A 15,226-nucleotide genomic window follows, 5' to 3' on the forward strand; every position below is an offset into this window, starting at 1 on the left:
ACCTTCCGCTTTGTAAATGCTTTCAGTGAGCTTATTAAACAATCTTCCCGATTCAGATAGAGAAAAAAGGAAAATTTAAAAATTACAATGCTTCTTCCTCCCAACCTGTAGATTCACTATAAAAGAAAAAAAGAAAAAATGTAGGTAGACAAAAACCAGAAATCCTAAGCTTTATTTCCCCATTCAGAAGGATCAAATTACATCTCAGGAATCTGACCCTTGAGTCAGATGGTGTTTTGTCTTTACAGTTTGTAGGAGATCTTGTCTCCTGATTTAGGCTGATGACAGTAAGCCAATTCAGAGCCTTGAAAATATCAGGATCACAGCACAGATGATGACATCTCAGGTATAGTCAACAGTATATTGTACATCAAGGTTATTTATAGTAAAATGGTTCTTATCTCAAGATCTAAGCTGCTACTGAGGCCTTCTCTGAATCCATTCACTAATCCCAGCTTCTTCCCCCAAAACCTTGTCCTTGAGAACCTTGAGGGGCTTCCCATTTCTTCCATGGTGACTAAATAAAGATTCTCTATCACCCCCATTCAGGGACTCAGACTCACCATCAAGCCATCTAGGGGAATCCCCTTTCTTCCAAGTAGATACAAATTCCTCATTATTTCCCATTTGGCTGCTTTCCTAGACTTTATGATCTGTGGTAACTTATTCTCCAAGATGAAATCAATTCAGGAACTCCCACCTTTGTATACAGGAACAGCAATCTTGTTCAGTGTTACTGTGAACGACAAAGCTATTCTGAGTATTCAATCAAATATGAAGGATTTATGAAGGAATATGCTCTCTACCTCTAGAGAAAGAACTAATATATGGAATTATGTATTGTACAGTTCCATATATATTTATCTATATCAAATGTTGGCCTTCTCTAATGCAGAATTGGGAGGGAAGGAAGGAGGCAAATTGGAACTCAATGCAACAAAAATAAATGATTCCAAAAAAAGAAACTCCCACCTTCTCAGCACCCTCCTCCCCCTGCTCTTACCTCTAGCTGGAAGAGGGAGTAGACATCTGGGAGCTTCTCCCAGGTTTAAAGAGGGCAGACTAGGAATTCACCTCATCATTTTCCATCCAGTTGCTTTCCTAGACTTCATGTTCTCCAGAAACCCATCATTCTCCAAAATGAAATCAGGGCTGAAAACTTTATTCCCTCAAATCATTTCCCATCCTGAGTGTAAGACTTGATCATGTTCCCATAGGGTAACTTACCCCCCATCCCTTTTTCAGCTTTTTATTGATATCTTCTTCCATTAGATTCCATTAGCTCCTTGAGGGCCGGGACTGTCTTATGTCATTCTTTGTGTACCCAGCATAGTGCCTGGCATATAGTATGCATTTGAATGTTGATTAATTCTGACTCTAAGTTCATCGTAGTTATAGACCAATAATTGCATTTCTGTATCATTAGCAAGCAAGGTGTCTTCTATTGATTCCTTCTCCCTCAAGACCTTTCTGGGAAGTAGTTGTCTGGACCATCCCAGAGGAGAGGTAGTCTGCTAATTAAGGAGAATCTGAACTATTTCTCCATAATATAGATAGGCCTCAGAAGGAGTTAAAACTCTGAAGCCAAGGCAGCTATTCTGGAGAAGGAATAAGGAATAGCTGGAGATAGCTAGTTGAAATTCTGTCCCAAACCAGTCCATTATTTTCAAATGAGTCTTCCTGGAGGCTGGACCCCAGAAACCATGGGACCAGAGAACCCTTTCCTCCATAGAATGGCATCGATTTGTCCCAGACATGACTTCAGGAGTTTGGACACCTGACCTGAGCAATTAGATTGCTATTGATTAGCGGGTGCAAATCTCTTGCCTTGAGATAGAAATTTTGTCAGTTGGGGATATTTTGAGAGTCGTTTGAGCTAAATACCACTCCACTGGCACAAAGAGCCCCGTTTGGTGAGAAAAGCTGCCTTATCCTTACTTAGGAATATCATGCTCACAAGCTCTATACATTATCATATTACTACATCAAATGTCTGTGTTGACAGTGAATAAATTCCCCAATTTCTGTTGTTGTTGTTGTTGTTGTTGTTGTTGTTGTTTTAACAGATTCAATCTAGTTTTTGTCTCATGATTGTAACATGTCCCACAAGCAACTGAATCCAGTAGGAAGCATTAGCACAATTCCCCCAATGATCCTGACCCTAAAGGGTGGAGCCTATGCACTCTAGATCATATATTACTTGGCCAGATTCATGTCCATTACCCAGGAATTACTGTAGATCAAGACCTCTGTTCCATCCTTCAAGGCTTTCCCAGGTATGCAGCCTAAAATTTATCCTATTGAAAGGACTTTCCAGGATCCCCAGTCAGCAAATTGGCCTGTACCTATTTTTGTACAGCCAGAGAGATACAAATGGCTTTTACATTTTTAAATAAAATTTTATTGTACTTTTAAATGTAAAAACCATTTCTGGTAGGAAGCCATACAGCAGGTGGCCAGCTGATTTGGTCACTAAGTATAGTTTGAGGATTCCTGCTCTAGAATATCATCCCCTATTACCAGAGTTGTGACTGATGAAGCACAGTTGTCTATGCTTCTCTGATAGCAGATGGGGTCATTGGCAAACGAATGAAATCAGTGTTGCTTAGGAACCAGAACCTTATTGGTTGAGGCCCACTGGACTAGCAGAAGAGGCAGGATTCCAGGATCTGTCTTAACTGCCAGTCTCTGACAGTTATTGCTTGTTTTTGAAAGGCATTGACACCAGAGGGCGCCAGATAGATGGAATTTTGAATGTACCATTTCCATTTATGAGCAGAAGCTTCCTGTATCCTACCCACTTTGTTTTTGTTTTAATACGCATTGCTTTATGAATCATGTTGGGAGAGAAAAATCAAAGCAAAAGGGGAAAACTATGGGAGAGATAAAAGAAATTTTTTAAAGGAGTGGAAATAGCATGTATTGATTTACATTCAGTCTCCTTAGTTCTCTTTCTGGATGCAGATGGCATTTTCTGTACAAAGTCTATTGGGATTGCTTTGGCTCACAGAACCGCTGAGAAGAATCAAGTCTTTCCTAGTTGATCATCACCCATTCTTGCTGTTACTATGTACAATGTATTCTTGGTTCTTCTTGTTTCTCTCAGTATCAATGCATGATTATCTTTCCAGGCATTTCTAAAATCAGCCTCTTCACTGATTTTTATAGACCAATAATATTCCATTACCTTCATATACCACAACTTGTTCAGCCATTCCCCAGTTAATTGATGAGCATCTACTCATTTTCCAACAGTACCAGAAAAAGAGCTGCTACAAACATTTTTGCACAGGTGGGTCCTTTTCCTTCCTTTATGATTTAAAGTTTTTTGTTTTGTTTTGTTTGGTTTTTTGCAAGGCAGTTGGAGATAAGTGATTTACCTAGGGTCACACAGCTAGTAAGTGTTAAGTGTCTGAGGTTGGATTTGTACTCAGGTCTTCCTAACTTCAGGGCCAATACTCTATCCACTGTGCCACCTAGCTGCCATACCCACTTTATTAGTGGGACAATTTTTCATCATCCATCTAACTCATAGTAGGCAATTCTAGACAAAGGGTAACTGTATGACCCTGTGTCATCAGTTCAGTAGCAATTAGGGCCCAGTAATAGGCACACAACTGCTTTTCTTTTTTAAAATGTTTTTTCAATGAAGAAAATCTGTCTTTTCTTCCATTCCCCCTCCCAATCCATCCCAAGCCCCTATTGAGAAATCATGAAAAACAAAACTTCTGTTATAAATATATATATAATCAAACAAAACAAATTCCCATGTTGACCATTCCTAAGAAAAGATATCTTGATCTGCACCCTGAGTCCATCATCTTGCTATTAGGAGGGGGGTATCCTTTACTGGTATTAGGAGCATGACTCTATTGTATTGCCCATAGTTCTAAGGCAAAGAGAAACACTAGCAGTTCAGACCCTGCTCCCAGTTTCAAGACAGAAAGGGCTACTTCTGGTTGCTTACAGGCCAGCAGAGCAGTGGCCACACCTCTTCTTAGATTATACCACTTGGAAGAACTGAAAATCTATAGGCCCCCAGAACAGCTCTGAAAACAGCAGAATAAAAAACCTGAAGTTTGAGATACCGCCACCTCCACTTCAGGAGCAAAGTCCAACTTTAACATAAAAGTTAAAAGTCAAGAGATAGGCTAGAAAAATGAGTAAACAACAAGAAGAGAACCTGACTGTAAAAGTTACCATGGTAACAGGGAAGACCAAAACACAAATTGAGAAGATAATGAAATCAAAGTAGTAATATGCGAAGCTTCAAAAAATAGTGTGAATTGGTCTTAGGCTGTGGAAGAGCTTAAAAAGGATTTTTTTAAAACCAAATAAGAGAGGTAGAAGAAAATTGGGAAGAAGAATGTGAATGTTGGCAAGAAAAGCATGAAAAAGAGTGAACAGCTTGGCTAAGAAAGGCATGAAAATAACTCCTTAAAAAGCAGAATAGGTCAAGCTGGTAAAAAGATACAAAAAAATCACTGAAGAACTGCTTTAAAAATAGAATTAACCAAATTAGGGAGGGGGAGGATACAAAAACTCACTGCTTCACCTGCCTTCACGGCTGTTGGAACAAATTGTTGTTATCTGCCCATTATACCAGAATTCTTTACATGCTTGTGATAGATAATCCCCTAGTTTACTGGATGAGACACTTTGATTACCCTCAACCTGGTTTAGCTTAGCCTGCTTAAACGATTTACCAGGGTATGGTTGCTGTACATGCTACAGATTCTCGGAGCCACAAGTGACAGGTGGATCAGAGGGATACCAAATATGGAAAGTAGCTTTGTAAAGCAATCTTCACACCAGAGGTACTAGTCTTCCCTGAACATACCCTACACTTCTCAATTCTGTCATTATTAGGGCAGTTGGAAGGAGCATATATAGACAGGGCACAATTGTGGGTTGACATGATGGAGTGATATCCAAAAAAAAAAAAAATTAGGGTCAGAAAGAGGGATAAGAGAGACACAATGGGGTAAATTATCTCACATAGAAGAAGAACAAAAGAGCTTTTATAGTGGAGGGAATTATGTGAAGGCAGGCAACATTTGAAACTTACTCTCATTGGAAATGGCTCAAAGAGGGAATGCTGTGTACACTCATTTAGGAATAGAAATCCATCTTACCTACAAGGTAGTAGAAAGAGAGGGGATAAGAAAATGGATGTTTGATAGAAAGGAAGGCAGATTAGGAGAGTCAGTGGTCAAAAGCAAAAACTTAGGAGATACAGGATATAAAGAGAGAAAGAAACAAAAGTTAATGCGATGGAGGGAAATACACAGTAATCATAATTATGAATGTGATTCAGATGAATTTAGCCATAAAACAGAAAAAGTTAGCAAAATGGATTAAAAACAAGAATCCTAAAATGTGATGATAACAAAAATCACATCAAAATGTAGAAAGAGCAGAGCAATGAATTGGGCATGCAACTGAAAAAATTAGAAAAAGAACAAATTAAAAATTTCCAATTAAACATCACATTGGAAATCCTAAAAAGTAAAGGAGAGATTAATAAAAGTGAATGTAGTTTTCTTCCCTTTTGGTCTTATTTTTCTTGCACAACATAACATACATTGAAATGTTTAAAAGGTTGTATCTATTTAACCTATGTTGGATTGCTTGCTATCTTGAGGGGAGAGGGGAAAATAAGGAAGGGAGAGAAAAAAAGTTGGAACAGAAAGTCTTACAAAAATGAATGTTAAAATGTGGTTATTCAGGCAATTCCAATAAACTTGGGTGGAAAATGCCATCCGCACCCAGAAAGAGAACTGAGGAGACTGAATGTGGGTTATAGTATAGTATTTTCACCTTTTTTGTTTGTTTTTTCCCCCTTTTGGCTGATTTTTCTTGCACAACACATTTAAACCATATAGGATTGCTTGCTGTCTTATACAGGGGGAGATAAGAGAAGGAGGAAGAAAAATTTGAAACATAAACTCTTTCAAAAATGAATGTTGAAAACTATCTTTACATGTATTTGATAAAATAAAATATTATTGAGAAAAATAAATAAAATTGAAAGTAAGAAAATAATCAACCTAATACATGAAGCTAGGAACTGGTTTTATGAAAGAAAGAAAAAACAATAAAATAAATACACCATTGATCAATTTATTGAAAAAAGAAAGCCATATTATCAGTATCAAAAATGAAAAGGGTAAATTTACCACCAATTAATAAGAAATTAAAATATTAGGAGCTATTTTGCCCAATTATATACCAATAAATCTAATAATCTAAGTGAAATGGATGAATATTTACAAAAATATAAATTGCCAAATTAACAACAGAGGAAATAAAATACTTAACCCTATTTTGGAAAAAAGAAATTGTCAAGCATTATATGTAATGGAGATAAATTAGAAACTATTCAGTATTGTATTAGAAATATTAGCTTACACCCAAAGAAAGAACACTGGGAAATGAATATAAACTGCTTGCATTTTTGTTTTTCTTCCCGGGTTATTTATACCTTCTGAATCCAATTCTCCCTGTGCAACAAGAGAACTGTTTGGTTCTGCACACGTATATTGTATCTAGGATATACTGTAACCTATTCAACATGTAAAGGACTGCTTGCCTTCTGGGGGAGAGGGTGGAGGGAGGGGAAAAATTGGAACAGAAGTGAGTGTAAGGGATAATGCTGTAAAAAATTACCCTGACATGGGTTCTATCAATCAAAAGTTATTAAAAAAAAAAAAAAAGAAATGTTAGCTTTTAGGGGCAGCTAGTTGAGAGCACCAACCCTGAAGTCAGAAGGACCTAAGTTCAAATCTGGCCTCAAATACTAAATACTTCCTAACTGTGTGACCCTGGGCAAATCACTTAACCCCAATTACTTCAGAAAAAAAAAAGTTAGCTTTACCAATAAAAGAAGAAAAAGAATTTGAAGGAATTCAATTAGGCAAACTATCACTCTGTGCAAAAGATATGATGATATACTTAGAGAATCAACTAAAAAACTATTTGAAATAATTAACAACTTTAGCAAAGTTGAGGGATGTAAAACAAACCCACCTAAATCATTGACATGTCTATAAGTTAGGAACAAAACCCAGCAACAAGAAATGGAAAAACAAATTCTATTCAAGATAACTAGGCAATATAAAATATTTTGGAGTCTACTTGCCAAGACATACCCAGGACCTATATAAATACAAATGCAAAACACTTTTCACACAAATAAAGTCAATTATAAATAATTGGAAAAATATCAATTGCTCATGGTTAGGCCCAGCTAATATAATGAAAATGACAATTCTACCTAAATTAGTATACTTATTCAATGCCATACCAATCAAGATGCCAAATACTTATTTTATAAAAATAGAAAAAATTTTAACAATTCATCTGGAGATTTTTTCTTAGGGAGTTGATTAATAGCTTGTTCAATTTCTTTTTCTAAGATGGGACTGTTTAGATGATTTTTTTCCTCTTCTGTTAATCTAGGCAATCTATATTTTTGTAGGTATTCCTCCATTTCACTTAAATTATCGAATTTATTGACATATAATTGGGCAAAATAACTCCTACTTATTGCTCTAATTTCTTCTTTATTGATGGAAAGGTCTGCCTTTTCACTTTTGAAACTAACAATTTGATTTTCTACTTTCCTTTTTCTAATGAAATTAACTGAAGGTTTATCTACTTTGTTGGTTTTTTCATAAAACCAATTCTTAGTTTTTAATTATTAATTCAATAGTTTTCTTTCACTTTTATTAATCTCCCTTTTTATTTTCAGAATTTCAAATTTGATATTTAATTGGAGGTTTTTAATTTGTTCTTTTTCTAGCTTTTTTAGTTGCATTCTCAATTCATTGATCTTCTCTTTCTCTCTTTTATTCAAGTAAAGATCTGGAGGTATAAAATTTCCCCTAAGAACTGCTTTTGCTGCATCCCACAAATTTTGGTATGTAGTCTCATGTTATTCTCTTGGATGAAATAATTAATTGTGTCTATGATTTGTTGTTTCACTCACTCATTCTTTAAGATTAGATTATTTAGTTTCCGATTAATTTTTGGTCTATTTTCCCCTGTCCTTTTATTGCATGTAATTTTTATTGTATCATGATCTGAAAAAAATGCATTTACTATTTCTGCCTTTCTTTATTTAATTTTGAGGTCTTTGTGCCCTAGTACATGGTCAGTTTTTGTATAGATTCCATGAACCACTGAGAAAAAAGTATACTCCTAATTTTCTCCAAAGATCTGTTATACGTAACTTTTAAAAAAATTCTATTTAATTCCTCACCTTCTTTCTTATTTATTTTGTGATTTGATTTATCTAGTTCTGACAGAGCAAGGTTGAGATCCCCCACTAGTATAGTTTTGCTGTCTATTTCTTCTTGCAGCTCTCTTAACTTCTCCTCTAGGAATCTGGATGCTATGATACTTGGTGCATATATGTTTAGTATTAATATTGCTTCATTATTTATGATACCCTTTAACAAGATATCTTCCTAAAGAGAAGATATCTCTTTTAATTAGATCTATTTTAGCTTTTGCTTAATCTGAGATCAAGATTGCTACCCTTGCTCTTTTTTACTTCACCTGAAGCATAATAGATTCTGCTCCAGCCTTTTACCTTTACTGTGGATGTATCACCCTGCTTTAAATGTGTTTTTTGTAAACAACATATTGTAGGATTCTGGCTTTTAATCCAGTCTGCTATTCACTTCCATTTTATGGGAGAGTTCATCACATTCTCATTCTTTTTTTTTTAAATAACTTTTTATTGATAAAACCCATGCCAGGGTAATTTTTTACAGCATTATCCTTTGCACTCACTTCTGTTCCGATTTTTCCCCTCCCTCCCTCCACCCCCTCCCCCAGGTGGCAAGCAGTCGTTTACATGTTGCACATTGACATTCACAGTTAAAATGACTTGTATTTCCCACCAGCTTATTTACCCCAGGTTATGATTTTTCTTTCCCATCTCCTTTCCCTCCTCCCCAGTATTTTGCTTCTAATCACCACTACCCACAAACAGCCCTCCTCCTTTCTTATACCTTTCCGCTACTACTTCTGTTTTACCTTCTATTAGCCTCCCCCTTCCCTTTCCCTTTTCCCCTTCTTTTTCCCTTCTGTAAGGGAAATACAGAGTTAGTAATTTTAACTCAACCTCACTCTATCAAAACTAGATAAATTGAATGACAAAATAACCAAGAAAGAAGTTAAGGCAGTAAATAGAATTTTAGAAAAGTTAGGTGTGATGGACCTTTGGTGTAAATTGAATGAGAAGAGAAAGGATGATACTTTTTTCTTGGTAATACATTGACCATGTATTAGGGCATAAAAGCCTCAACATCAAATGCAGAAAGGCAGAAATAGTAAATGCATCTTTTTCAGATCATGATGTAACAAAAATGACATATAATAAAGGACCAAAAACTATGCTCAAAAAGTTATCAAACTGTGCATACCCTTTGATCCAGCAGTGTTTCTACTGTGCTTATATCCCAAAGAGATCTCAAAGGAGGGAAAGGGACCCACATGTGCAAGAATATTTGTGGCAGCCCTTTTTATAGTGGCAAGAAACTGGAAACTGAATAAATGCCTATCAGTTACAGAATAGTTGGATAAATTATGGTATATGAAAGTTACGGATTATTATTGTCCTGTAAGAAACGACCAACAGGATGATTTCAGGGAGGCCTGGAGAGACTTACATGAATTGATGCTAAGTGAAATGAGCGGAACCAGGAGATTGTTATACATGGCAACAGCAAGATTATAAGATGATCAATTCTGATGAACATGGCTCTCTTCAACATAGAGATGATTCAAACTAGGTCAGTGATGAAGAGAGCCATCTTCACCCAGAGAGAGAACTGGGAAATGAATGTGGTTCACAACATAGCATTTTCACTCTTTTTATTGTTTGCTTACATTTTATTTTGCTTCACTTTTTCTTTTGTGCAGCACAATAATTGTATAAATATGTGTGCATGTATTGGATTTAACATATATATATATTTCTACTATGTTTAACATATATTGGACTACTTGCCATCTAGAGGAGGGCATGGGAGAAGGAAGGGAAAATTGGAACACAGGGTTTTGCAAGAGCTAGTGTTGAAGAATTGTCCACGCATATGTTTTGAAAAATAAAAAGCTTTAATAAAAAATAAATAAATAAAGGGCCACAGAAAAATAGATTAAAAAATTGGAAACTAAATAATCTAATCCTAAAGAGTGAGTGAATGAAACAATATATCTTAAAAACAATTGATAATTTCATCCATGAGAATGACAATAATGAGACAACATGGCAAAATTTATGGGATGCAACCAAAGCAGTTCTTAGGGGAAATTTTATATCTCTAGATGCTTACTTGAATAAAATAGAGAAAGAGAAGATCAATGAATTGGGCTTGCAACTAAAAAAGCTAAAAAAATAAAAATAAAAATACCAAATTTGAAATTCTGCAATAAAAGGGGAGATTAATAAAATTGAAAATAAGAAAACTATTGAACTAATAAAGAAAACTAAAAATTGAAAAAACCAACAAAGTAGATAAACCTTTAATTAATTTGATTTTTAAAAAGGAAAGAAGAAAATCAAATTGCTAGTATCAAAAATGAAAAGGGTGAACTTTCCACCAATGAAAAGGAAATTAGAGCAATAATTGGGAGCTATTTTTCCCAACTGTATACCAATAAATCTGAAAATCTAAGTGAAATGGATGAAGACTTATAAAAATACAGATTGCCTAGATTAACAGAGGAGAAAATAAATTACTTAAATAGTCCCATTTTAGAAAAAGAAATTGAACAAGCTATTAATCACTTCACTAAGAAAAAAATCTCCAGGGCCAGATGGATTTACATGTGAATTCCACCAAATATTTCAAGAACAATTTATTCCAGTACTATGCAAACTATTTGAAAAAATAGGGAAAGAAGGACTTCTACCAAATTCCTTTTATGACACAGATATAGTGGTGATACCTAAACCAGGTAGGGTGAAAACACAGAAAGAAAATTATAGACCAATTTTCCTAATGAATATTGATACAAAAATCTTAAATAAAATATTAGCAAAGAGATTACAGCAAGTCATCCCCAAAATAATACGTTCCGACCAAGTAGGTTTATACCAGGAATGCATGGCTGGTCCAATATGGAAAACTATTAGCATAATTGACTATATCAATAACCAAACTAACCAAAATCGTATAATTATCTCAATACATGCAGAAAAAGCATTTGACAAAAGCCAACACCCATTCCTATTAAAAACACTAGAGAATGGAGCAGCTAGATGGTGCAGTGGATAGAGCACCAGCCCTGAGTCAGGAGGACCTGAGTTCAGATCTGGCCTCAGCCACTTAACACTTCCTAGTTGTGTGACCCTGGGCAAGTCACTTAATTGCCTTGGGCAGGGGGGGAAAGAAGAAAAGAAAAAAAAAAAACACTAGAGAGTATAGGAATAAATGGATGATCAGTAACATCTATTTAAAACCATCAGCAAACATGATATATAATGAGGACAAACTAGAACCATTTCCAGTAAGATCAGGGATATAATAAGGTTGCCCACTATCACCATTACTATTCAGTATTGTATTAGAATTGGTAGCTTTGGCATTAAGAGAAGAAAAATAGATTAAAGGAATTAGAGTAGGTAATAAGGAAACCAAATTATCACTCTTTGTAGATGAGATGATAGTATACTTAGAGAATTAACTAAAAAACTATTAGAAGCAATTCACAACTTTAGCAAAGTTGCAGGATACAAAATAAAACCACATAAATCATCAGCATTTTTATATATTACCAACAAAGTCCAGCAGCAAGAGATACAAAAAGAAATTCCATTTTAAATAATTGTCAATAATATAAAATATTGGGGAGTCTATCTGCCAAGGCAAAGTCAGGAACTATATCAACTACAAAATACTTTCTACACAAATAAAATCCAATCTTAGACATGGCTCTCTTCAACAATGAAATGATTCAAAACAGTTCCAGTTGTTTAGTAATGAAGAGAGCCCAGAGAGAAGACTATGGGAACTGAATGTGGGCCACAACATAGCATTTTTACTCTTTCTGATATTGTTTGCTTGCATTTTTGTTTTCCTTTTCAGGTTTTTTCTTTCTAGATCCGATTTTTCTTGTGCAGCAAAATAACTATATAAATATGTATACATATATTGGATTTAACATATATTTTAACATATTTAACATATATTGGACTACCTGCCATCTAAGAGTGGGGGTAGGGGAAGGAGGGGAAAATTTGGAACAGAAGGTTTTGCAAGTTCAATGTTGAAAGATTACCCATGTATATGTTTTGTAAATAAAAAGCTGTAATAAAATAAATTTTAAAAAACAAAAACAAAATAAAATCAGATGTAATCAATTGGAAAAATATCAAGTGCTCATGGGTAGACCGAGCAAATATAAGAAAAATGATAATACTACCTAAATTAATCTACTTATTTAGTGCCATACCAATGAAACTCCCAAGAAATTATTTTACAGACCTAGAAAAAATAATAACAAAGTTCATTTGAAAAAACAAAATGTCAAGAATTTCAAGGGAATTAGTACAAAAACTGCAAATGAAAGTGGCCTAGCTGTGCCAGACCTAAAATTATATTATAAAGCAGAGGTCATCAAAACCATTTCGTATTGGCTAAGAAATAGAGTAGTCAATCAGTTGAATAGGTTAGGATCACAGGACTAAATAGTCAATAACTATAGCAATTTAGTGTTTGAAAAACCCAAAGACCCCAGCTTTTGGGATAAGAATTTACTATTTGGCAAAAATTGCTGGGAAAATTGGAAACTAGTATGGCAGAAACTAGGCATTGACCCACACCTAACACAATATACCAAGATTAAGTCGAAATGGGTTCATGATTTAGACATTAAGAGTGATAAATTAGAGTAATAAATTGGGAAATCATTTTTACATTTAAGGATTCTGATAAAGATCTCATTTCTAAAATAGAGAATTGACTCAAATTTATAAGAATTCAAGTCATTCTCTAATTGATGAATGGTCAAAGGATATGAACAGACAATTCTCAAATGGAGAAATTAAAATCATTTGTAGTCATATGAAAAGGTGCTCTAAATCACTATTGATCAGAGAAAAACAAATTAAGATAACTCTGAGATACCACTACACACCTCTCTGGTTGGCTAAGATGACAGGAAAAGATAATGACAAATGTTGGAGGGGATGTGGGAAAACTGGAACACTGATACATTGTTGGTGGAGTTGTGAATGGATCCAACCATTCTGGAGAACAATTTAAAATTATGCTCAAAAAGTTATCAAACTCTGCATACCCTTTGACTCAGCAGTGTTTCTACTGGACTTATATCCCAAAGAGATCTTAAAGGAGGAAAAGGGACCCACATGTGCAAAAATGTTTGTGGCAGCCCTTTTTGTAGTGGCAAGAAACTAGAAACTGAGTGGATGCCCATCAATTGGAGAATGGCTGAATAGGTTATGATATATGAATGTTATGGAATATTATTGTTCTGTAAGAAACAATCAGCAGTATGATTTTAGAGAGGCCTGGAGAGACTTACATGAACTGATGCTGAGTAAAATCATTGTACATTGTACAGGAGATCATTGTACATGGCAACAACAGTATTATACAAAGATCAATTCTGATAGATATGGCTTTTTTCAACAATTAAATGATTCAGGCTAGTTTCAATGTTCTTGTGATGAAGAGAGTCATCTACTCCCAGAGAGAGGACTGTGGGAACTGAATGTGGATCCCAACATAACATTTTTACTTCTTTTGTTGTTATTTACTTGAATTTTATTTTCTTTCTCATTTTTTTTCTTTTGGATCTGATTTTTCTTGTGCCACAAGATAATTGTATAAATATGTATGCTTATATTGGATTTTCATATATTCTCCCATGTTTAACGTATATTGGATTACTTGCCATCTAGGAGAGGCAGTGGGGGCAGGGGGGAAAATCGGAACAAAGTTTTCCAAGGGTCAGTGTTAAAAAATTATCTTTGCATATGTTTTTTTTTAATTTAAATTTTATTTTATTTAATAATAACTTTATATTGACAGAATCCATGCCAGGGTAATTTTTTACAACATTATCCCTTGCACTCGCTTATGTTTCGTTTTTTCCCCTCCCTCCCTCCACCCCCCCCCAAGATGGCACGCAGTCCTATATATGTTAAATATGTTCTTTGCATATGTTTTGAAAATAAAAAGCTTCAATAAATAAATAAATGTGTGTGTGGGGGGGAGACAATCCATCTGGAAGAACAAAAGATTGAGGATATCAAGGTAATTAAAGGAAAAAATGCAAAGGAAGGTGGTCTTGCCATATCAGAGCTAAGATTGTATTATAAAGCAGCAGTCATCAAAACCATTTGGTACTGCCTAAGAAATAAAGTGTTGAATCAGTGGAATAGATTAGGTATATAAGACACAGTAGTCAATGATTAAGCTACTATTTGATAAAACCCAAAGAAAGACTCCAGCTTCTGGGATAAGAACTCAGTATTTGACAAAAACTGCTGAGAAAACTTGAAAATAGTGTGACTGAAACTAGCATAGACTAATATCTTGCACCCTATATCAAGATGAGGTTGAAATGGGTTTATGATTTACATAAAGCAAATTGGGAGAACAAAGGATAGTTTTTTTCTTTTTCTTTTGGCTGGGGCAATTGGGGTTAAATGACTTGCTCAGGGTCACACAACTAGGAAGTATTAAGTGTCTGAGGCCAGATTTGACTCAAGTCCTCCCAACTTCAGGGCTGGTGCTCTATCCATTGCATCACCTAGCTGCCCTGCAAGTTTACCTGTCAGATCTTTACAGAAGAAAGAAATTTATGACCAAACAAAAAATAGAAAACATTATGAAAGGTAAAATAAATAATTTTAATTATGTTAAATTTAAAAGATTTTACGCACACACACACACACACACACACACACACATACATACATGCACAAAACCCCAACCCAATGAAGCCAAGGTCAGTAAAGAAGCAAAGGAGTAGCTCAGTAGTACAGTGGATAGAGCACTGGTTCTGAAATCAGGAGGACCTGCATTCAAATATGGTATCAGACATTTAACACTTCCTAATATGTAATCTTGGGCAAGTCACTTAATCCAGCTTGCCTCACACTCACACACAAAAAAAATTAATTAAAAAAAGAAAAGCAGAAAGTTTGGAAATATTTTTATAGCCAGTGTTTCTGATATAAAGG

The sequence above is a fragment of the Antechinus flavipes genome, chromosome X, assembly GCF_016432865.1.
Source record: "Antechinus flavipes isolate AdamAnt ecotype Samford, QLD, Australia chromosome X, AdamAnt_v2, whole genome shotgun sequence".
Taxonomy (NCBI): domain Eukaryota; kingdom Metazoa; phylum Chordata; class Mammalia; order Dasyuromorphia; family Dasyuridae; genus Antechinus; species Antechinus flavipes.